Here is a 24372-nt window from a genome sequence, read left to right on the forward strand (position 1 = left end):
TTGCCTTTGAGAAACAGCGAAAACCTAGGAAATTGAAGTGGCCTTCCGTGTTTGTATAAAAAACGGAAGAAATACTTGGTCCATTGGAAAGCTCAGTGTGTCCTGTTTAGTGGTTGAGTGGGTTGCTGAAGAGATAGCCTTTATCTGTGCCTCAACATATGGGAATCAAGAGCTGAGAGTTTATATCACTAATATCTTTATCCCAAAAGCCAGGTATTGGAAAGGGACCAGTTGTTTTCCTGAGAGTTCATGGCTTTGATTTCTTTTCCCAGAAGAGAAAGGTGCTAAGGAACAAGGGAAAGACAAGTAATCTGTCTTCAGCTCAGGGTAAACTCCTCCACGATTTGGAATCCAATAGTGCAGTTTGTGTCTGAGACTGATATCTGGGAAAGAGAAGTACTTCAAATGTGGACTTCATCATCTCAGTCTTTCCACCAGTAGTATTCTGACTACAATTACCTGACAGAGACTCTTTATATTTCTGAATCAATAGGTCTGGTTAGCTGCCAATTTTCGTTTCTTTATTTCTTTTTTTTTTAATTTTTCACATGTTTTATAGCTCTTTTTAATTGGATATTTCTATATTTACATTTCAAATGTTTTGTTCATTTCCACGTTTCCTGTCCATAAGATTCCTAACCGCTCCCCTTACCCTACTTTTATAACACCCTAAAGAATCCTAGACAATCCCTTGAACTAGCAGTAAAAACAAGGGAGAACCAAGGGCTTCTCCTTCCATTGATGCCCCAAACCACCATACTTTCCACATATGCAGTTGGAGCCATATGTTTGTCCATACACACTCTTTAAATGTTGGTGTAGTACCAGAAGCTCTGCTTAGTTGAATTGGTGTTCTTATGGGGTTGAAAGTCCATTCAGCTCTTGTAATCCGTTCTCAACATCTACAAACATGAGGACCATTTTTAGATCTCTGGTTTGCCACTAGCATTCATTTCTGTATTTGTCATGCTCTAGCTGTGTCTCAAATGAAAGTTCTATATCCAGTTCCTGGCAGCATGCTCTTCTTAGCTTCAACAATCTTGTATAATTTTTGTGCCTAATATATCTATATCTATGTTATCTATATCTATGTCTATATCTATATTTATCTCTCTCTTTCTCTCTCTCTCTCTCTCTCTCTCTCTATATATATATATATATATATATATATATATATATATATATATATATATATATGGCTTATACAACTATGTAATTGATGGAATATTTACATGGATATGGATTCTGGGTAACTAGGTCAAGAGTATAGGATCCACAAATGACAATGCCAAATAGACTCTCTCCTTTTCTTGTAACCTATTGAAGTTGAGTTTTCACTGGACCTCAAGCATACCTCTCGCTGCCCATCACTCAGGAACTAATGTTTGGCCCGAAGAAGAATCATGGCAATACATCCAAAACCCTCAAGTCTTTCCCTGGTAACACAGGAAGGTAAATATTAGATAACTGATATCTAATAGAACTTCAGAACCAAATTCTATACTCCGTGTTTTCGTTTGCTTTACTGATGTCTGGTAATTTATGGATAAAATATGGATTTGGGAGTTCATCGTTTGAAGGAGGTACACAATATTTACTCTTATATTCCCTCTATAGCTGCACCCCGTTTGTTACAAAATTCATTGTAAAAAATGGAGTGGAAAAATGAAATTTTGAGTACACATGCAGGAACATATATAATGTCCCCTGTCAATTAATTTACAATGAGAAAATATAGCACAATATTCATTCAATTAAAGGTCTGTAGGGAAAATACAGGGACATGGGAAACAGAGAAAACCTAGGGAATTGAACTTTATTTCACAGATTGGACCTGGGAATAAAATTAATCTCCAGAAAAATCTCTTTCCTTTTGTTTCCTAGATCTTTTCTACCATGACAAGCCCCTGACTAACTTTCTTCATTCAGAACATGCAACCACTCATGAAGCAGAGAGAAGTCTCTAGCTTTAGAGAGATGTAGCATGTAAAGTTTCCACTGTGTCACAGAAGACACTCCTAGAAATGGCACCTCCAAATCTGACCAATGCAAGAGTAGGTGTTTATAGGTAGGCTATGGCAATTCTCAGTGACATCATCATTAGGCCCTCCATAAAAATCTCTTGTATCCTGATGAGCCCTAGCTTCTTCTGTGATGTCACAAGTGTCGTCTTCACAGCAACTGCCTCTCAGATATTCCTTCCATATATCTATGGTTTAATAATTGGACTCAAATTCAGAGTAAAGAGCCATTTGGGAGAGAGAACAAATAGGATGAAGAGATCAGAGATGGGGAGAAGGAAGCTGGCCTCTGTCTTGGCATAAAAGAAAAGAAGAAATATGTGGTTCTTGGGAAAACACCCTGGGAAGATGGCTTTAGTTCTTTCGTTCTCTGGATTAACCAAGCTCATGGAGAAGTTGCTGAACATCCTAAAGACCTTTGGGCAGATGGTTAAGTTTCTACATAACCCTTTTTAGATTTTGATGGTCCCGGGGATTATATGGCTGATTGTAAATGTTTCCCAGGAAGAGTGCTAGAGCCAGATTGATTTTTAGATGCATTAGAAGACATGGAATTTTTCAGATATACTTGGAGTAATGGCACAAGGTCTAAATGATTTTTTTTCGCTGTGGACTATCCCTCAGACCTTTGGAAAAAAAAGGTTTTGTATTTTTGAAGTCTAATTTGCACAATTACAAATCACTTTGAGCATGGAGATCACTTTATGGAGCCCCAGAGAGGGGTGAAGGAATTGCCTGAAAACCTAGGGTTGAGGGTGAACATGACTTGTGGGTAGAAGGAGGAGGTACTTGAGCATCTTGGGACAAAATGTAATGTCCAGCATGCCCTTGTAAGGATTGGCAATTTGTCATAATTCCTTTGTCATTTTTTGAAAATTCCAAGGACCTTTGTTCAGATGGAGGTGTGGGACTCACCTGAGGAGTAGTTGTAGTTTTGGTGTCTCTTTGGCAGCAGAAGATGGCACAAGATCCCTTCTGGCAGAACGGGGAAGGTTGAAAGTGTCTTCCTTAGAGGAGAAATTTCTCAAGACTCCATCAGAAGGATCAAATCTTAACCCTTTGTTTCTAGAAACTGGATGCCTGTGGTCCACTTTGGTAGAGGGAGAATGTCTACTATTTCTCCCCAGAGTGGACATGTGAAATAAATCTACTTGGGTAGCTGGGGATAGTTGTAAAGCAAGCTGTTCAGATGTAGTAGATCCTAAGATTTCCTTCTCAGATGAGGAAGGTCTTAATGTACCATATATATGTGTAGATATCCTGCTTGACGTCAGAATTGCAGTGTTATTAGAGCTATGTCTGAAGATGTGACTTCTCCTAGAGCATCATGGACATATTTGAGAGATCTGAGAGCCTCATGAGCAGATAAGGATGTTTGTAGATATTGTTGTGTAATTGTGGAAGTTCCAAAAGAAAATTCTTCTTCTGCAGAAGTGGAAACCAACTTTTGTACAGATGTGTCAGGTTCCCTAGCCTGCTTGAGAGTCAAAACAGGTTCCAAGGCCCCTTCAGAAGATGAAGTAAAACCCAGAACTTTTGAGGTATTTGGCAGATGTTCTGGTCTGCTTTTGTGTATAAAGAAGGACTGGCAACCCTTTGTGCATATTTGGAAGAGCGTGTAGTATCTTCTGTAGTTGGGGAAAATGGCTGATCTTGAGGAGATAAGGAAATTCCTATAGCCTCCTGTGAAGTTTGAGGAGGTCGTATGCATTCTTTTTCACTAATGGAATACAAGGAATCCGTTTCCTCAGATGTCGAGGATGCTACAGACACTGGTGTTTGCAAATCATGTTACACCACTCCTGCTTCACATATAGTTGGATCCATAACATTCTCTACAGATGGAATATTTCCTAGAACATTTATTGTACATATGTCACATCCACAAGACATTTCTCAAGATGTGGCTGCGGGTAGAACTCCTTCTGTAGATGTTTCTTGTCCCACAGTCTCTTTATGAGATAAATTACTACTCAGAGAATCCTTCACAGTTTTGGGAAATTCTAGCACCTCTGATGTATATGTGGAAAATTTTGGAACCCTTCCTTACAGGACAGAATGACCTAGAGTCCCCTGAGGAGTTAGGTGATGTTTTATCTTCTCTGCACATTGTATAAATATGGAGTCTGCATGGCTCATTGACTGTGTTCTGACAAACTTGTCTCTTTTGGTCCTGACGACAAGTCAGGAGGGTCCTTTTCAGTGGTAGAGGATATTTGAATAATTCTTTGTTGTATAGGGACATTTGAAGTATGGGGGGAGATGTTGAGTGTGCTAGATTACATTATTTTATGTGCAGAAGGCACAAGAGTCTCCTGGTTGGACTCAGAATTTTCTACCACATCCTGCATGGGGGTGGAACTCTCAAGACCCATTCTGAAATTGACAATTGTCCTTGATCTAATGGTGTACATGCAGAAAGTTTTGTCAATGCTTGGGGTGTTATGTGTGTTGTGAGGTTCACTTGAGTATTTGTGACTGCATTTTGTCCCCCTCGGACAATAAGTGATGATTTAAGCCATTTTTAACAGTGGAGAAGTCTGAACGTACTCTTGGTTTAATAGAGAAGTTATGAAATCCCCTTTGTTAGCAGAATCAGGTTTCAAATGCTTTTAACCCGAAGCAGTTTGCATAAGGCACTTTGGTGGAGATGGGGGACATCTTTGACTGTCTTTGTGTGTGGACATAGCTTTCTCCCATGTTTTGCAGCTGGCGAAGGTATTAAAGTCACATGTGGAGAGGGGGCAGGACTTAATCTATTTGTGGAATATGAGAAATCATTGAGATTACCTTTAAAAGTAGAAATTTTGCAGCCCTCTTTGTCTGATGGGGCTTGTTGTACCTCGCCTTGACAAGAGATGTCTTCTCCAAAACATTTGGAGGAGAATTGGAAAGACTGGAGACCTGTAGTATAGGGAATGAACATTTGAAACTCCTTTGGAAACTCTGTCTGACAGAGAGCTGATCACCCAGAAGACTGGGCTGTACTTAGACTTCAGGGATGGAGAGACTGCCACTTCTGCCCACCTGTGTCCACATCCCTAGCCCAAGAGGAAACAGCATAGTGCCGCTGGACACATGAATATAGGAGCAGTCAAGCTGTAGGAGTCCTGCAGTACAAATGGCATATGGATCGGAACTGGTCCAAACAATATCCTACACACAAATCTTCTGTGGGGTGGGGAACACTTAGACCATCAGAAAGGCAGAAACTCCTGAGAACTCATCTCACATTCCTGACAAAAAAAAAAAAAAAAACACCTAGCTCCATCTGGGCCTCCTGTTCATAGTGACCTAGTAGACATTTCTGGTTGCAACTCTCATTGAGAGCTGAATGGCTGCCCAAGAAGCAACTTCAGGTCTGAGACCAGAGGTGAATACAACTATTCTGCACTAAGTGACCTGACTAGTGGATTCAGGACATGCAAAAGCAGAACTCCTCTGGGACCAGGCACTTCCAGTTTCTAGCTGGCTCCTGAACCTTGCTGATCCTGGCCCAGAGCTCCGTGCTCCTAGACGATATGGGAGAGAGAGCTGATCACCCAGGAGTCTGGGCAATACTGAGCATACAAGGCACAGAGACCGCAACTTCTGCCCTCCATTACCCACATCTCTGGCCGAAGACAAAGCAGCATAGTGCCTCTGGACCCAGGAATATAGGAGGAGTAAAACTGCAGGAGCACCATTTTCCAGAGTGTGCCTGGATCTGAACAGAACTGGTCAAACAGCTCCCTGCACACAAATCCTGGAGGTGGAAGAACTAGAACTTCAGAGGAGCGGGCATTCCTGGGAAACCAGAGGAGACTACTCTCTGCCCAGATTCCTGACTCAATAGGAAAACACCTTGTGCCTTCTGTGCTCCCTCCCCCCCCACAGAAGGATATAAGAGAAATATGTGAAGTTCCTTCTGGTTCCAGCCCACAGGGACAGCTGAAAGCCAGTGGACAGGAAAAACTGCATGCATGAGGTAAGAATACTCTGTTCCCATAACTGGGTAAAAACAAAATAGGAAAACATGTCTACAGCAGTCCTGACACATGAGCCTACAGGACGGTCAAGCCACTGTCAGAAAGAGTAAGACACGCTAACTCCAGAGACAACCTGATGGCTAGAGGCAATAACAGGAATTCAAACAACAGAAATCAAGACTATTTGGGCTCATCAGAGTCCAAATCTCCCAACAATGCAAACACTGGATATCCAAACACACCAGAAAAGCAAGATCTAGATTTAAGTTCACATTTTATCATGATCATGGAGGATGTTAAGGAGGTCATAATTAACTCCCTTAAGAAAATACAGGACAACAGAAAATTCAGAAGTAAACAAGTAGAATCCCAGAAAGAGGGAACACAAAAGTACCTTAAAGAACTAATGAAAAAAAAAAGCAGGAGAAGAAAATGAACAAAAAATCCAGGAGTTAAAAATGGAAAAGAAACTATAAGGTAAGCACAAAGGAAGACAACGATGGAGATGGAAAACCTAAAAAAGAAACCAGGAGTCATAGATGTGAGCGTCACCAACAGGATAAAAGAGATGGAAGACATAATCTAAGGAGCAGAAGATTCCTTAGAAAACATTGACACAACTGTCAAAGGTAATGTAAAAAAGAAAAAAAAAAAAACTCCTAGCCCAAAACATACAGGAAATCAAGGATACAGCAAGAAGATCAAACCTAAGGATAACAGGTATAGAAGAGGGTGAAGACTGCTAACATCAAGGGACAGTAATATCTTCAACAAAATTATAGAATAAAACTTCCCTAATCCGAAGAAAGAGATGCCCATAAACATACACAAAGCCTACAGAACTACAAATAGACTGGACCAGAAAAGGAAACCCTCCCATCACATAATAGTAAAAACAGTAAATACACAAAACAAATAAAAATATTAAAAGCAGTAAGTATATGTATAAATAACATATAAAGGCAAACCTATCAGAATTACGCCAGAATTTTCACTAGAGACTATGAAAGCTGGAAGATCCTGGACAGATATCATACAGACCCTAAGAGAACAGAAACGCCTTCCTTGGCTACTTTATCCAGCAAAATTCACAATTAACATAGATGGAGAAACCAAGATATTCCATGACAAACCCAAATTTACACAATATCTTTCTAAATATCCAGTAATTCCAAGGACACTAACTGGAAAATCCCCAAAAAGGAGGCAAGTAAAATCATAAAGCAAGAATTAATCTTTTCACAACAAAATAAAGAGAAGGGAAGCACACAAACATTAACTATCCTCCAATTATGAAAATAAGAGAAAGTGATCATCGCTATTCCTTAATATCTCTCAACATCAATGGACTCAATTCCCCACTAAAAATACACAAATTGACAAACTGGATATGTAATGCGGACACAGCATTTTGCACTACAGGAAACACACTTCAGAGACAAAAAGAGACACTACCTCAGAGTAAAAGGATGGAAAAATAATTTCCAAGCAAAATTTCGCAAGAAACAAGCTGGAGTAGCCATTCTAATATCATATAAAATCGACTTTCAATGAAATGTCATCAAAAACCATAAGGAAGGACACTTCATATTCATCAAAGCAAAAATCCACAAAGATGAGCTCGAAAACTAAAATATCTATGAGCCAAATACAAGGGCACCTACATAGAAACCTTACTAAAGCTCAAAGAACATATGGCACCGGAAATAATAATAGCAGGGGATTTCAACTCCCTACTCTCATCACGAGACAAATCATGGAAACAGAAATTAAACAGAGACATAGTCAGACTAACAGAAGTTATAAACCAAATGGTCTTAACAGATACTTTAGAAAATTCTATCATAAAACAAAAGGATATAACTTCTTCTCACCACTTCATGGCATTTTCTCCAAATTTTATCATATAATCAGTCAAAAAGCAGGCCTCAAATGATACAGAACGATAGAAATAATCCAATGCATTCTATGAGACCACCATGGGCTAAGGCTGTTCTTCAATAACACTGAGGAGAGCACACCCACATATACATGAAAGTTGAACAGTGCTCTACTCAATGATAACTTTGTCAAGGAAGAAATGAAGAAAGAAATTAAAGACTTCTTAGAATTTAATGAAAATGAAAGTACAATATACCCAAAATTTTGGAACACAATGAAAGCTGTGCTAAAAGGAAAACTCATACCTCTGAATGCCTGCAGAAAGAAACTGGAGAGATCATACAAGAGCAGCTTGACAGTACACCTAAATCCTTTAGAACAAAAAGAACCAAATACATGCAGGAGTAGTAGAAGGCAAGAAATAATCAAACTCAGAGGTGAAATCAACCAAGTAGAAAAATGGGGATCATACAAAGAATGAACAGAACTAAAAGCTGGATCTTTAAGAAAATCAACTGATTACATTAACCCATAGCCAGACTAATCAGAGGGCACACAGAGTGTGTCCAAATTAACAAAATAAGAAATGAAAAGGGAGACAAAACAGCAGAATTAGAACAAATTAAAAAAGTCATCAGATCATCCTACAAAAGCCTATGTTCAACAAAACTTGAAAATCTGGAGAAAAGGACAATTTTCTTGATGAATGTCAGGTACCAAAGCTAAACCAGGAACAGAAAAACCATTTAAACAACCAGTAACTTCTATAGAAATAGAAGAAATCAATAAATGCCTCCCAATCAAAAAGAGTCCAGGATCAGATGGATTTAGTGAAGAAATCTATCCAAAATTCATAGAAAATTTCATACTAGTACTTTGCAAACTATTCCACATAAATGGGACAGTGCACTACCTAATTCCTTTCATGAAGCCACAATTACTCTTATACCTAAACCACACAAAGACCCAGCAAAGAAAGAAAACTTCAGACCAATTTCCCTTATGAATATCGATGCAAAAATACTATATAAGTCTTGCAAACTGAATCCAAGAACACATCAAAATAATCATCCATCATGATCAAGTAGGTTTTATCCCAGGCATGCAGGGATGATTTTGTATATGGAAACCATCAACGTAATCCATTATGTAATCACACTCAAAGATAAAAACCCAATGATCGTTTCATTAGATGCTGAGAAGGCATTTGATAAAATTCAACACCCCTTCATGATAAAGGTCCTGGAAAGTACAGGAATTTAAGGCCCATTCCTAAACATATACAGCAAATCCATAGCTAACATTAAACTAAGTGGAGAGAAACTTAAAGCAATCACACTGAAATCAGGGACTAGACAGGCTGCCCACTCTCTCACAACTTATTCAATATGGTTCTAGACATCTTAGCCAGAGCAAGCAGACACTAAAGGAGTCTGCTTAGATTGGATTGGAAAGGAGGAATTCAAAATAGCACTGTTTTACACGATATTTAAGTATACTTAGAGACCTCAAAAGTACCACCAGAGAATTACTAAGCCTGATAAACAATATCAGCAAAGTGGCTGGGTATAAATATAACACTGAACAAAAGCTAAACAAGTGGAGAAAGAAACTAGGGATACGACGCCCTTCACAATACCCCTAAATAATACAAAATAACTCGGGTGACTTTATCCAAGCAAGTAAAAGATATGAGCATATGAGCAGAACTTCAAGTCTCTGAAGAAACTGAAGGAGATTTCAGAAGATGGAAAGATCTCCCATGCTCATGGACTGGCAGGATTAATACAGTAAAAATGGCCATAATACCAAAAGCAACCTACGGATTCATTCCTATCCCCATCAAATTTCCAATCCAAGTCTTCATAGAGTTAGACAGAACAATTCATAAATTCATCTGGAATTAGAAAAACTCAGAATAGCTAAAACTCTCCTCAACAATAAAAGGACTTCCTTGGGAATCACTATCCCTGAACTTAAGCAGTATTACAGAGCAACAGTGATAAAAACTGTGTGGCATTGAGACAGAGGCAGGCAAATAAAACAGTGAAACTGAACTAAAGACCAGAAATGAACCCATACACCCATGGTCACTTAATTTTTGAGAAAAAAGACAAAACCATCCAATGGAAAAAAAGATAGCATTTTCAGCATATGGTGCTGGTTCAACTGGAGGTCATTATGTAGAAGAAGGCAAATTGATCCATTCTTACTGCCTTGTAGAAACCTTTAGTCCAACTGGATCAAGTACCACCACATTAAACCAGATACACTCCAACTAATAGAAGAAAAGTGGGGAAGCATCATGAACATCTGGTTTTCCACTAGCACTCACTTCTGTATTTAACATGCTCTAACTGTGTCTCTGTGGAACGATCTTTCTCCAGTTCTTGGCAGCATGCACCTCTGAGCTTCACCAATCTTATGTAGTTCTCGTGTCTCCTACACCTATGAGGTTAGGTGGAATTTTAACATGGATTATACACAACTAGGTCAAGAATGTAGAATCTACAATTGACAATGCCAAAAAGATTCCATTCTGTACTTATGAAACTATTGAAGATAAGCTTTCCCTGGACCTCAAGACATTCCTCTCCCTGCCCATCCTCCTGAACCTCACGTATGGCCTGAATAAAGAATCATGGCAAAACACTCTCAACCCTCAAGTCTGAACCTTGGAAATAAGGAATGTAGATATCAGAGAACTGATTATCTTTTGGGACTACAGAACCACATTCTAGAGTAGATGTTGTCCTTTCCTTTACTGATGTCTCTTAATTTTTGGATAAAATAAGGATTTGGGAGTTTATCATTTGAGGTAGGTACACAATATTTACACTGTTATATTCACTCTAATGTTGGGCCCTCTTTGTTGCCAAAATCATTGCAAAAAAATGGAATCGTAAAACAGAATTTTTGAGTACACATTCTGGAATATTTATAAAGTCCCCTATCAAGGAATGTACAGTAAGAAAGTGAAGCACAATATTCATTCAATTAAATGTCTGTAGGGAGAATACTGGCCTTTGGGAAACAGAAAACCTACAAAATTTTTCTGTATGTCACAGGAATGATCCTGGGAAAAATTATTATCTAGAAGAATCTCCCCCACTCCATCTTCCTAAATCTTTTATACCCATGCCAAGCCGCTGGCTACCTTTCTCCATTCAAAGCATGTAACCACTAATGAAGCAAAGAGATTTCTACAGCTTTAGAGAGACGGACAACATAAAGGTTTCCACAGAGTCACAAGAGAGATACCTGGAGAGGGCACGCCAAATCTGATCAATGTAAGGAAATCTGTTTAGCAGGTAGGACATGGCCGTTCACAGTGACATCATCATTAGGCTCTCCCTCAAGTATATCTTGTAACCTGGACTCCCCTAACTTCTTCTGCGATGTCACAAGTGTTGTTGTGGCTGCAACAGCCTCTCAGATATTCCTGCAGTACCTCTAGGGTTTACTAATTGACCTGTAATTCAGAGTAAACACCCATATGGGAGGGAGAACAAAGAGGATAATGACAACAGTGAAGGGGAGAAGGAAGCTGGCCTTCTGTCTTTGTATAAAAAAAGGAAGAAGTATGTGATACTTGGGATAGCTCAGAGAGTCCTTAGTAGGAATTGAGTGGGATATTTAAAGAGTTTGCCTTGATGTGAGCCTTACACATATGGGAATCAGGAGCTGGGAGCTCAAAAGCATCTGGACTTCCCTGTTCTTATCGTTCCTGGAAGTCAGAGTGTTTATATCATTTTTTTTGTATTCCAAAACCAAGTGATGGGCAGAGCATAGTTGATTTCCTGATAGCTCATAACCTTTATTCTTTATGTCAAGAAGAATAAGGTCCTAACAAAGAAGGGAAAGACAAGTATTGTGTACTCCACTCAGAGTATACTCCTCCATGCTTTGGATCCCTATAGTGCAGTTTGTGTCTGACACTGATATCTGGGAGAGAGAAGTGTTTCTACTTGAGTCTTCATCATCTCTGTCTTTCCACTAGTATTACTCTGCTCTCATTCCCTGACAATGAGCTTTACATTTCTGAGTCAATAGCTGTGAATACCTGGCACTGTTATTTTCTTTAATTTCTTTAATTTTTTTAGTTTTAGCAAATTTTATTCCTTTTTATTTGGGTATTTCTATATTTACATTTCAAATGTTATTTCCTTTCCCTATTACTTGCCCATATGATCCCTAACCGGCCCCACTCCTCTTTTTCTATAACTCCCCTTACTATCCGTTTTCAGTTCACATATTTGCCTCTAGAATTCACTTCTGTATTTGATATACTCTAGCTGTGTCTCACAGGGAAGATCTATATACAGTCCCTGGCAGCATGCACTTCTTAGCTCTATCAATCTTTTCTAGTTTTGGTGACTGATGTGTATGTATTTTTCCACATGTATGGCATGCTCTGAATGGGATTCCCTCAGTCTCTGCTCTAAATTTATATATATTATTGCTCCACCTTTTAAAAAGGAGTAGAGCATGCACATTTTGTATGTCCTCTCTTGAGCTTCCAGTTGTCTGAGGACCGCATCTTGGGTAATTTGAGCTTTTGTGCCTATATTCACTTTCGGTGATTTCATACCATGTGTGATTTCATACCATTCTGTGATTGGGTAACCTCAATCAGTATGATATTTTCTAGATCATTCCATTTGTCTATGACTTTCTTGAGATAATTGGTTTTGATAGCCGAGTAGTACACCATTGTGTAAATGTACCACATTTTCCATAACAATTCCTCTGATGAATGCCATTAGGATTTCTTCTAGCTTCTGGGTATTATAAATAAGGCAGCTATGAACATAATTGAGGATGTGTCTTTTTGTATGTTGGAGCATCTTTTGGTTATATGCCAAAAGATGTATATCTGGTTCCTCAAGCACTGCAATTTCCAATTTTTTGAGGAATCTCCAGACTGATTTCAGGAGTGGTTGAACCAGTTCTTTGTGCCACCAAAAAAAGGAGCATTCCTCTCTCTTGAGATCCTTATCAACTTCTGCTGTCTCCTGAATTTTTATTTCAGCAATACTTACATGTATGTGGTGGAATCTCAGGGTTGTTTTCATTTACATTTCCTTAATGACTAAATATGATGAACATTTCTTTAGATCCTTCTCAGATATTTGATATTCCTCAGTTGAGAAATCTTTGCTTAGTCCTGTAGCACAATTTTAATAGGATTATTTTCTCTCTGAATCATTATTTCTTTAGTTCTTTGTTTTTATTAGGTAATAGCCCTCTGTCAGATGTAGGGTTGGTGTAGAACTTTTCCCAATCTTTTCCCTGCTGTTTTGTCCTAAAGACAGTCTCCTTGGCAGGCAGTTTTATACTACATTGAAGAAATATCAATTAGAGAAATAGAAGAGGGACTGGCTCCTTCCTGTCTTCTGTACCTGTCCTGAACAGTAATTGAGGGAACTAAACAACCATGTTCTATTCCTATAAGGCATGTTTATCTACACTTGTAGGTCTAGAGAGACTTAGGAGTGATCCTGGGCACATCAACTGTATGCTGATGGAGTTTGTAGTTTTCATCCTGGCTTGTGTAACTACAGGCTAAGATGTTCTAAAGCCAAACTACAACCTCTGCAGATGTGCATATGCCTGAGGAGGCTGTCTCCTTGGTTTTCTGAAGCATAGTTAAGGGAAGCAGAGGAAAACAGAACTCCCTTCTCTTCTGATCTCTGGGAATGCTGACATTCTGGCTTCAGCTCTTTATATGTTCTTGAATATCCTTTGGTGTTCTAGAATTGGACTGCAAATAAATACTATGCAGGAGATGTGTGGGAAACACCTGAACTCTTCCATTAGAGATCAGAGAGATGAGCTGTATTTGCACTCATTTGACTGTGTATGTTTCTCGTCTTTGTTTGACCATGCAGTTCTGATGCCTCATATTTCATTGTTAATGTATTCAAGTTGTAGGGAAAGCACACCTCACAATTTTTTCCGATCCTCCATCCTAGGGTCTTAGATTTTGGTGGAACCCTTAACATTTTATATTCTAGATCCACTGTCCTAACTTTTTCAACATGCACATCTCTATTATCCATGCACACTGTGTGTGTGTGTGTCATTGTGTACCTGTGTATCTTTTGTGTGTATGTGTTTGTGTTTGTGTCCTTAAATGGTTAGTTTATATGCAATTTACAGAAACCTTGTCACTGAAAGAAGTCTATGTAAGAAATCTATAAAGTGTGGATGGGGCATAATCCAAATGTTCTGCCATAAAGTGGCCTTCTAGAAAGAGTAGCATAATCTTCAGTAAAAGAATATGCTTGACAAAGAAGTGCAGACTGACAGGAACTTGATGTAGATCTCTCCTGAGAGACACAGGCGAAATACAGCAAATACACAGGCAAATGCCAGCAGCAAACCACTAAACTGAGAACGAGAATCCCGTTGAAGGAATGAGAGACAGGATTGGAAAGGCTTGAAGGGGCTTGAGACCCCATATGAACAACAATGCCAAGGAACCAGAGCTTCCAGGTACCAAGCCACTACCTAAAGACTATACGTGGACTGATCCTGGGCTCCCACCTCATAGGGAGCAATGAATAACCTTGTATGAGCACCAGTGGAAGGGCAAACCCTTGTTCCTGCTAACACTGAAACCCCAGTGAACGTGATTGTTGGGGGGAGGGCGGTAATGGGGGGAGGATAGGGATGGAAACACCCATATACAAAGGGGTTTAGGGGTAAGAAAGCAGGGTTAGGGGAATGTTGGCCAGTAAACCGGGAAAGGGAATAACAATTGAAATGTAAATAAGAAATACTCAAGATAATAAAGAAAAAAAAATCTGCTTTTAAACAAAATTTGGAGGAAATACCCCGACATGTCTACATTATAACTGTGTACTGTGACATTGTTTTCTTGTTTTCTGTGGTCACACTTGTGGCCTTTGAAGCCGAGCTGCATCCCGTGGATCTGTAAATAAGCTAAGACAGACTTTCAACTCGGTCACATGAAGCATGTGAAAGGCGTGACAAGACAGTTGCAGTCATTGTGACACTGCCATCCCAATGGATACATGTAACTGTTGAAAAATCACAGAGTGGGATGCTCAAGTCTGAACTTTAACACCCAGCTAGGAAAAGTATAACCTATCAGTTCACTTCCTGAGTACCATCCACAAGCAAAGGGTAGGCTCAGATGAAGTATTGTTGAAGAAATTTGCTCTTCCTTGTGAGCAGCATCTGAGGGTATGTGGAAGACCATTCAGCCTCCTGTGACACGGGAGACCAGAGTAATGAGAAGCAGACAGAGGGGACAATTCTGTGTTTTTTTTTCTGGACCACCATAACTACATTTTCCAGTCTATGGATTTGCTCATTGAAATCGTGTGTCTCACATTGGCAAAGGCCAAGCTGTATGAAGCCTCAATATCAAAACTGGATCCAAGGTCCTTTCTTAGTTACTGGGATTTACAGGCAGTCTACCATACCTTGTCTTCTAGATTCACAAATTCTTTTCTGGCTTCATGTACTTAAGGCATATTCTTTCATTCTCTCTATGTGTCTCTCTCTCTGCCTCTCTGTCATAATTTTTTCCTCTATCCTACAACAGTCTTTACTAATGTTAATGTATTTCTTTCCAGTTTATACCCTTCCTTATCTCATAAACCCCAGGGTAATCTGAACTTGGAGTCCTCTGGAGAACCACAATTAGAAATAGAGTTGACATCCAAATCTACTAGACAAGAACAACTGTGAAGATGCAGAATATTCAACAAACCCCAACAAGCATAGAGCCCAATACACATGTATAAAAAGAAAATTTTTAGATATTCAAGAAATGCATGTCAGGCTTCTCTTTGCTGAGACTGCCAGCATCATGACAAAGGTTACATGGGGCTTTAATAAACATGTATAGTTTAATAATACCTAGACTCTACCCTACTTTACCATTCCCTGTCTGTATGTTTCTAATAGATGCTGTCCAGAAATGTAGTAGTGACACCCTTTCAAGAGTATAGACGTTGTCACATGTGGCACCCAACAGAAGAATTTGACTTTTATTCTATGGGTGAAGCTCCTTATGATTGATCTAGAACATACTTGTCCCCATGACTGATGCTTTGTTTTGGTGTGTGTGTGTGTGTGTGAGTGTGTGTGTGTGTCTGTGTCTGTGTCTGTGTCTGTCTGTCTGTCTGTCTTTGTCTCTGTCTGTCTCTTTCCTCCGCAGGATACCTCTCCATAGTACAGCATGACTTCTTAATTGCATTCCAAGGTTGACTCATCATGCTTCCTCTGTTTTTGAGGTCTCAAATTGCACCTATGTTAAGCAATGCACCTGTAGCCTGATCTGTGAACTGCTGCTCACATCATAAAGAACCCCATGACTAAACATGTTATTTTTGAGGCTCTGAACAATGTTTTTGCCTGAATTTACATAATTATTCCAATTTTTTTACTCCCTCAACTAAACTGTACTTCTCTGTGGATCTTTCCAAAGTCTTTGCTTACTTGTATTTATCTATGTACCAGCTCTACAAGGAAGGCATAATCCCAACTCTCCAGCATTAGTTAGGAGGAGCAATGGATGAGGAAATTGGATAAAATGATCATTTAGCTAAAGAAGATGTCTGCTTAGAGTGATTAACTGTTTAGAATCGTTGCATAAATGACAATCATACTGACCTAAGTTCTCAACTTCCTTTCTTCATTGTCATTTTCAGTGTGCATAGTAAGGTCGGGATGAACAATTTCTGAGCTTTGTTTGCAAGTTTAGGCTTCAGTATCTGTACATGAAGGTAGGAAAAAATTCAATTAATCAGTCATATCTCCATTTTTAGAAGGTAGAGTGATGGAAAGTCTTCCCTTGTGTCTCAGCAAAGGTACTGGAAAGGCCAACTTGGCTTGTTGATTTGGAGAATATCTGGTTAATGGATAGTTATGTACTGTTGAAGGGGACACTCCTCTGGTACACTATTGCATGCCTGGAATTCCATGGTATTCTTTGTGATGTCACTAGTGTTATGGAAACAGAAGCTGCCCTTTGATATTTTGTTAATGCTTATTGTTTTAGACACAGACATGTTTTCTAGGATTATCGAGTTATTTACAGGAAAAACAGAGTGCATGGAGAGATGAGAGAGAGAAAAAAATGATATTAGGACTTCTTTCTTGTTATAAATATGCAAAATAAATAATCTGGTGTAAAGCAGAGAGAGTAAGCCCTGAGCCAGTACTGGGGAACTTCCTGGAGAAGCTGTGCTTGGGTCAGACCTTCTAGGAGCAGGACTTATGGTCTGAAACATCTGGACTTTTAAAGAAGGGACCAAGCGTCAAGAATATCTGATGAATATTTGGCAGACAGCCAGAAATTGACAAGCATGCAGTTAGTTTGCTATGAGTTCCTTAATTTCACTCTGAATGAGAAAGATATCCAATAGGAGCCACACAGATAAATCTTCTACTCTCAGGGTAGAGTATAGGACTTCATCTACAGACGATTATTGTACATTCATTGACATTTTGTGACAAGGAGAGAGAGAGGGATACTCCCCTGGAAATGTATCAAGATTTCAGACTCATTTTTCTTGAACATACATGTTTAGGGCTTTGTGGTCCTAAGCAGTATGGACTACAGAACTTACCTGCATATGTCTAGCAATCATCGTTGGAGGCAGGAGAGTAGCTAATAGGTCCAACTTGAAAAGAGCTTTCTTACTCTCTCAGTGCTTCAAAGTGTCTGTAGATTTCCCCTTTCCTCATGCTTTGTTGGGGGACTCAGAATGGTCTCTCCTGTGACTGGGCCATTAATATGCATGTTCCCTTGTGTTTATCTACAGGGTCTGCTGGGAAGGCATCATGCCAACCTTCCACCATCAATGAGCAAGTTCAGCAGATTAAGAAGTAGGAGAAACTGACTATTGAGCTCAAGAAGAAAACCTGTGAGTTGGGTAAACTTCCAGGAATACTGACCCATGGCATCAGCAGAATTTGAACAAAAGATAGTTATTACACCCAGTCATTCCTTGATCGTCTTGACCCCTCTGTGTTAAACCCAGTATTCTCACATCAGAAGAAACTGCAACTCCAACGTCCTCATGCACAAACACACTTTTCTGATGTGCCTCTCAAAAGTAGAACTTGAAGGTAGGATAGGAGTGTAATGGAAGCTATTTCATTTCTCAGAAAAGCAGAAGCTGTGTTTGAATAACAGACGAGATATGGCAAGCAGTGTGTGAGCTCTCATCCTGGATTTTAATAGAGAGAGATGCATATTCTGTCCTCAGAGGAACACAGAAAGTTGGTCAGCTACAGAAGCACAGTAACTTAAACTTAGATAAGTAAACTTTTGTTTTTTTATTTATTTTAAAGATTTATTTTATTTGATTTTTATGATTATACTGTACCTGTCAGACTCACCAGACTCACCTGTCATTATGAATGGTTGGATGCCACGATGAGTACACTTGGAATTGAACTCATGACCTTTGGAAAGACAGGCAGTGTTCTTAAATGCTGAATAAACTTCCTAGTCTAAACTACTACTACTACTACTACTTATTATTATTATTATTATTATTATTATTATTATTATTATTATTATTACTATTATTGTTAAGCAACCCTAGATAGATCAAAACTTACCCTCCTCTAATGTTCTTCCCCCTTCCCTGTTTGAAGAAGATCTTAGAATAAAGAAAGTCACCATAATATCTGCCCCTCGACCTCAGCATTAAAAAATGAAAAATTTTACTTTTTCTTAGGTATGGAGATTTTCTTGTTGACTGGGCCCATAGATTCAGACCTGAAGTCAGGGATAATATGGACAATGGAGATCCATTTGAAAGAAGCTGCTTAACTTGGAGGAACAGGGAAACAGTGAGCAAGAGTAAGATGTTTGTCCACTACCTGATCCCTTGCTGAGAACAAAGTCTCCTCTTCACAGCCTGAAAACTGGGCAGGCTGGGTAAGCAGGCATAGCTAACAAGCCAATCCAATTGTGTAAATGTTTGTACATATACAGGGTATAAAGGGAGAGCATTTCATTGACTAAGTTGAATACAAACCCTGTCCACTATGTTCTTATATCTTGCAAGGAAACTTTGGTGTATTTTGTCTATCCTGGGATCCAGAAAGATCGCTTCTCACTCTCATTGTGATTTCTTCCCTCATATGACCCTTAAGAGTACTGAGGAAGTCAGAGAAAAACACAGACAACAATAATCTACATTGTAGAGATCAATTACTTCTCATAAGAAACACTTCCTCATAGCTGTGAATTCAGCAGAGGGGCAAGCTGCAACCAATGCTTGATATTGCATCTGATGTCTGGTATACAGGCTCATTGACTAACTATTCTATTGGAGAAAGGAAACATCAAAAGTTAGCATGAGAACAAAAAAAAAGACTTAAAATATAATCAGAACACTGATACATAGCAGTAAGTGTTCCCAGTGAGGGTCACAAATAACATGAAGGGTATTACTTGAGCAAGAGTTACTCTGCTGGAGTCCTCATATTTCATATTTACTTGAAAATCTGTCACAGCAAACTATATTGATATCATACAATAGTCCAGAGAGACCATACCCAAAAGTATATAATTCCTACTGAAATAAAGTGTTGATAATACTGCACATCACACATTTGTATGTGAGTCTAAAATTAATGTTCTACATAGATGAAAGCATTCCCACAATCCTTATCTTAGTCACTTGATTTTTTTTTTCGTTTGGAAAATGGCTGAGTATTCTTCAGTTCCACACCTGAACTGAACTGACTCTTCCTCAGACTGTATACATAGTGGACATCTGAGTAGCAATTGACATTTTTAGCCAGGTGGGTCTCCCCATGGATCTTTTTGGGCATGAATAAGCATGCATAGACATATTTTACTAAAGGATTCATGTAGTAGCCTAAATATTACAGGATCCCATTGCTGTAAATAATTTTATTTTACACAGCAGAAGGAAGGTGTATCAAAGGCTGTGTATCAAACGTTGTAGATATTACACCATCCATAGATGATAATATATCAAGAAGAATCCCTTAGGATTACACACATCGATCTAGAAACTCACAGACGATTCTAATCCAGGACAGGTAATCACTTGGCTTGGAAACTTACAATAATATAATGCTCCAGATCTATGTGGAGTGTTAATAGATAATGAGAAACCACCTAAAAAGCATATGCATAAGTACAAGATGCTATTCAAAAATTATCCAGAGGGAGTTTGGCAACCTACATTCAGCACAAAGGGATTGATTCGTCACTTCACAGATTCTGATCAGATCAATTTAGTATTGAGAAAACTATATGAGAACTCACTTGCGTATCCCATGACTGTACAACTAGGTAGTCACAGCAAACATGACAATCAGGAAGCATAGCTTGAACTTGCCAACAATGGACAGAGTGCATTTAGCTGACGAAGTCTGACCATGAAACTCAAATTTCCGAAATACCACTTAGGTTTGAATTTACAGAACAATAAATACTTAATGAGTTTTGGGACAAAATTCTAATCTAAAGACTACAAAATTATTTATCAATAAGCTCTTAATCCCTATGGAGAGATTAATGGTAGATATAATGAATTTAATCTGTAGCCCAGAGGTATACATAATTGGTGCAATGTGAGGTGATTTGGTATGTTTAAGAAACATGCAAAAAAGGGAGGTCATTCTATCTTTGAACAGATTTGCTTCTCAAACATTTAGCATGAGTTACTGTGGAATGACCTAGACACATACATGCACATATCCTACAATTAATTGATTTGTTCTGTTCTGTGTGTGGTATGCCGGACTAATCCAAGGTAGGAAGTATATAATGCACAAGTATTTTAAAACCAATATCAATGAAAATAAATCAGAATTCCTCTTGTGAATGCCATCCTAGATGAGTTAATCCAGATCAAAAAGTAAAAAATGAGTTACATATTCACTTTAATCTGAATGTTAATTCTCTAAACTGTGTATCTGTATGATCATTTTGTGTAAGAGTCTAGTGAAACAGACTGTATATATTTTGAGAAGTGCAAGTGTACTTATGTATTGCTGAAGGACACAGTCAGGAACAGGAATATCAAATGTGAAGAGACAGGGAAAAGAGCAACAATGAAGGGAATGTAGTACATACAGTTAAATTGAGAGACATTTGAGGCATTGAATGGAAAACTAATGGAGTAGAAAGACAATTTTTTTTTAATTTTCTGTCAAGTAACTAAATATTTGCTATAGTTACATGGGCAGAAGATAAAATATTGAATGGGTTTATCTATGTGAAATTTGAATAATAAGTAAGTCACAACAATTTTGGATTTCAACTTTCAGTAAACCTATGTTACAAATACTGACTGTATATTCATTAAGGAGAGAGATGTGAACATCTCTGTTGGAAACATACATATCTTATATTATAAACATTGGAAGTGCAAAATAATCTATGTATTTGTTTACATTTCAAAGTCATTTCCCAAACTCTTCTTTCTTTCTTGAATCCCCCAAGCCTTTCCGATGCTGTTTGTTTCTATGATGGTGCTCCTCCATCTACATGCCCACTTCACTTTAGCCATCTAACATCCCCCTTCTCTGGATATGACATTTCCACAAGACCGATTGCCTTCCTTTCCAGAGATTAAAGATTGGACAGTTGTCTTCTCCATATGCTTTGCTATCTATATAGCAGTAACCATGTACTGGCCAAGTATACTCTCGTTGGTAAATTTCCTGAGACCCTGAAGGATAAACTTAATTGATACTCTTGTGTTTCATATTTGTTTCCAATCCCCTTAAGATCCTTTAGGCATTAGACTAACTCATCTTATGTGGCTGTCAGTTTCTGTCAAATGTTTAGCTGTATCAGCATCTGTCTCAGTCAGGTGATGGCAGAGCCCCTCAGAGGACAGACATATTAGGGTCTTATCTGCAAGCACATCTTGACATCAGGAATAGTTAGAGGATTTAAGGTCTGTGGATGAAATGATTCTTATGGTGAGGTAGTCTCTGAAGGGGCTTTCTTCATTCTCTGCTCTTTTCTTTTACTTTTTTTTAGGCCTTGCATATTTATAGGTTAAAAATTTTGAGCTGCATGGGGAGCACCATCCCTTCACTTGGGTCATGTGTAGCTACAAGAGGCAGTCTCTAGTTGTTCTATCTCTTTGCTGCTTAGTATTTAAACTACTAACATCCCAGTAGGTGTATAGGAGCCTTTTGCATTCCTGAAATCTGGGACTTTCCTGGGGATACCCAAGTTCACCACCCAACATTGATGATTATTGTTATTTATTCCACTTTTCCTCTGGATTTCTCTCTTGTCTCTTTTCATTGTTGCTATCCCCCTCCCCACTTTGTCTATCCTTCTCTACCTCTAGCTAGGTCCCTTCATCCCTCTGCCTTCTAAGTTTGTTGCAAGCATCCATAATTGGATTTCTTTCATGTTACCCTCCATGTGATAAAGGATTTGAATACTGGGTATTCCTAACTTTGTGGCTAACACCCAATTGTCCCTAAGTACATTCCATGATATGACCTTTTTGTACTCTGTTACTTCACTATTTTCCAGTTTCTTCCCTTTGTGTACAGTGTTCTTGGTGTCCTCATTTTTAATACCTGAGTCGTGTTCCTTTGTTTTATTATAGCACACGTTCTCTATTTATTCCTCAGTGGGGATGACATATTTCACGATTGGTTCCAGCATTTGACTAATATGAGTAAGACTGCTTTGAACATGTTCAAGCACATGTCCTTGTTATATGTGGATCAAGTGTGGGTATATGTGTTGAAGTGAGTGGTAAAGCTGGGTCTTCAGTAAAGCTATTTGCAATTTTCTCTGACCCTCCACCTTGATATCCAAAGTGGCTATAGAGCTACTAATCCCACCAGCAGTGGAGGAGTGTTCCACTTTGTCTACATCCTAGACCACTCTGCTACTGCATCAGTTTTTTATCTTAGTCATTCTGATTGGTGTAATGTAGAATCTCTGGTTCATTTTGATTTCCTTTTTTCTCATAACTCTGGATGTTGAACATTTCTTGATATGTTTCTCAGATATTGAGTTACATCAGTTAAGGATTCTTGGTTTAGCTCTCTAACCCATTTTAAAACTTTGGATATTTGGTTGTCTGGGACAGTAAAGAAGGGAGTGTCCATGTGGAGGAGACAATCACTAAAATGCGGGAGTGGGAGAGACTAGGGGTGATGGAGAGGAACCCAGGAAAGATAAAAACATTTGAAATACAAATGAGAAATACCCTATTTAATGAAAATGAAAAAAAAAAAGAATAAACTTACACTTCTGAAATCTTACTGTTGAATAAATATAGCTTTTGAGATTTTAAACATTTATTTCCTATGTAAATTAAAATTGTATGTGCAAATTGAATACAATTGCTCAGTACTATATTATCTAGTTATGGAGCCTGAGAATTAAACTTATATGTTGTATAACTGTCTTTTAGAATATTTTTTGGAACTTATTTTAATTATTTCTAAACCTTATCTGAGCCTGACACTTTTTTATTGACTATGTCCAATTGTTTTTAGAAAGATACATAAAAGATATTTAATCTTTTCATAAACATTGACACATATACTTCAGCACTGACTCAATATGAATTAGGGTGGATATTATAAGGTATTATTAACCTACTGTTTTCATATAAACAAATTCTGTACCTATTCTTTTATTGGATCTTTTTACTTGTTTTACTGTAGGAAATATCAAAATATGCATTTGTATCCCATTATCATTTACTTGAAAATATTAATTATATTGATTGTAATATGGCCCAGATGCAGTGGAAAATGGGTGAAATGTGAGGCATGCTGAGAAACATAGGGTCTGCTCTTTGTTAAGCTTGTCATATATCAAAATAAGAGAGGTAGAGTGACTGATACTGATACGTAAAAATGAAGTAATTACAAATGGTGTATGTATTGTGAAAATGATAAGCAGTCTTCATATTTAAGATTTTTAATATTTAAATGGAAATTATTTTAGATTCCTTTATATGGATGTCCTTCTGAGGAGATTATTGGGTCTTAGTAACCAATACCCACAAGTATGACACCCTGATCTGCATATTGTTTTAAATTAATAATAACTGGAGTAGCAAAATGCTTGAAGAAAATTCATCCAGTATACTCCTGTCTGTTTAAAGATTGGATATGCAAAAGATGAAAAGAGTTATCTTTGGTTCCTTTATTGAATTTTCTTAATTGAAATGAATGTTTTCAAAAAGAAACATTAAAGAATATAGCCATTTTTGTCACAGGTTATTGTTATTGTTCTCACTCTGTGTAATTTCACTATGGAGTCATGCAATACTGTTAGTATATCTGTGATATTCATCACATGAAATCAGCATGTTTAAACTGATAACATCCATAATGTAACCTGTACCAAATTTCCACTTTATTTCCTTTTCTGCTCTATTACACGTCGATGTCATTTTTTTTTAGCACTTACCATGGATTTATAAATAAACATGCTTATGTAGTCCACTCAGAATCACTTGTAAATATTATTCAAC

General features: G+C 38.2%; 1 long non-coding RNA gene across 1 annotated transcript; it reads left to right on the forward strand.

The window, feature by feature from the left end:
- The first annotated feature begins 16928 nt into the window (after nt 1-16928).
- LOC134484802 (uncharacterized) lies at nt 16929-18105 on the forward strand. The gene is made up of 3 exons (XR_010062609.1): nt 16929-17219; nt 17674-17775; nt 18020-18105. It is a non-coding gene; the product is annotated as an uncharacterized LOC134484802 (long non-coding RNA).
- Nucleotides 18106-24372: the final 6267 nt, after the last annotated feature.

Source organism: Rattus norvegicus, assembly GCF_036323735.1.
Source record: "Rattus norvegicus strain BN/NHsdMcwi chromosome Y unlocalized genomic scaffold, GRCr8 chrY_unlocalized_8, whole genome shotgun sequence".
Classification (NCBI taxonomy): domain Eukaryota; kingdom Metazoa; phylum Chordata; class Mammalia; order Rodentia; family Muridae; genus Rattus; species Rattus norvegicus.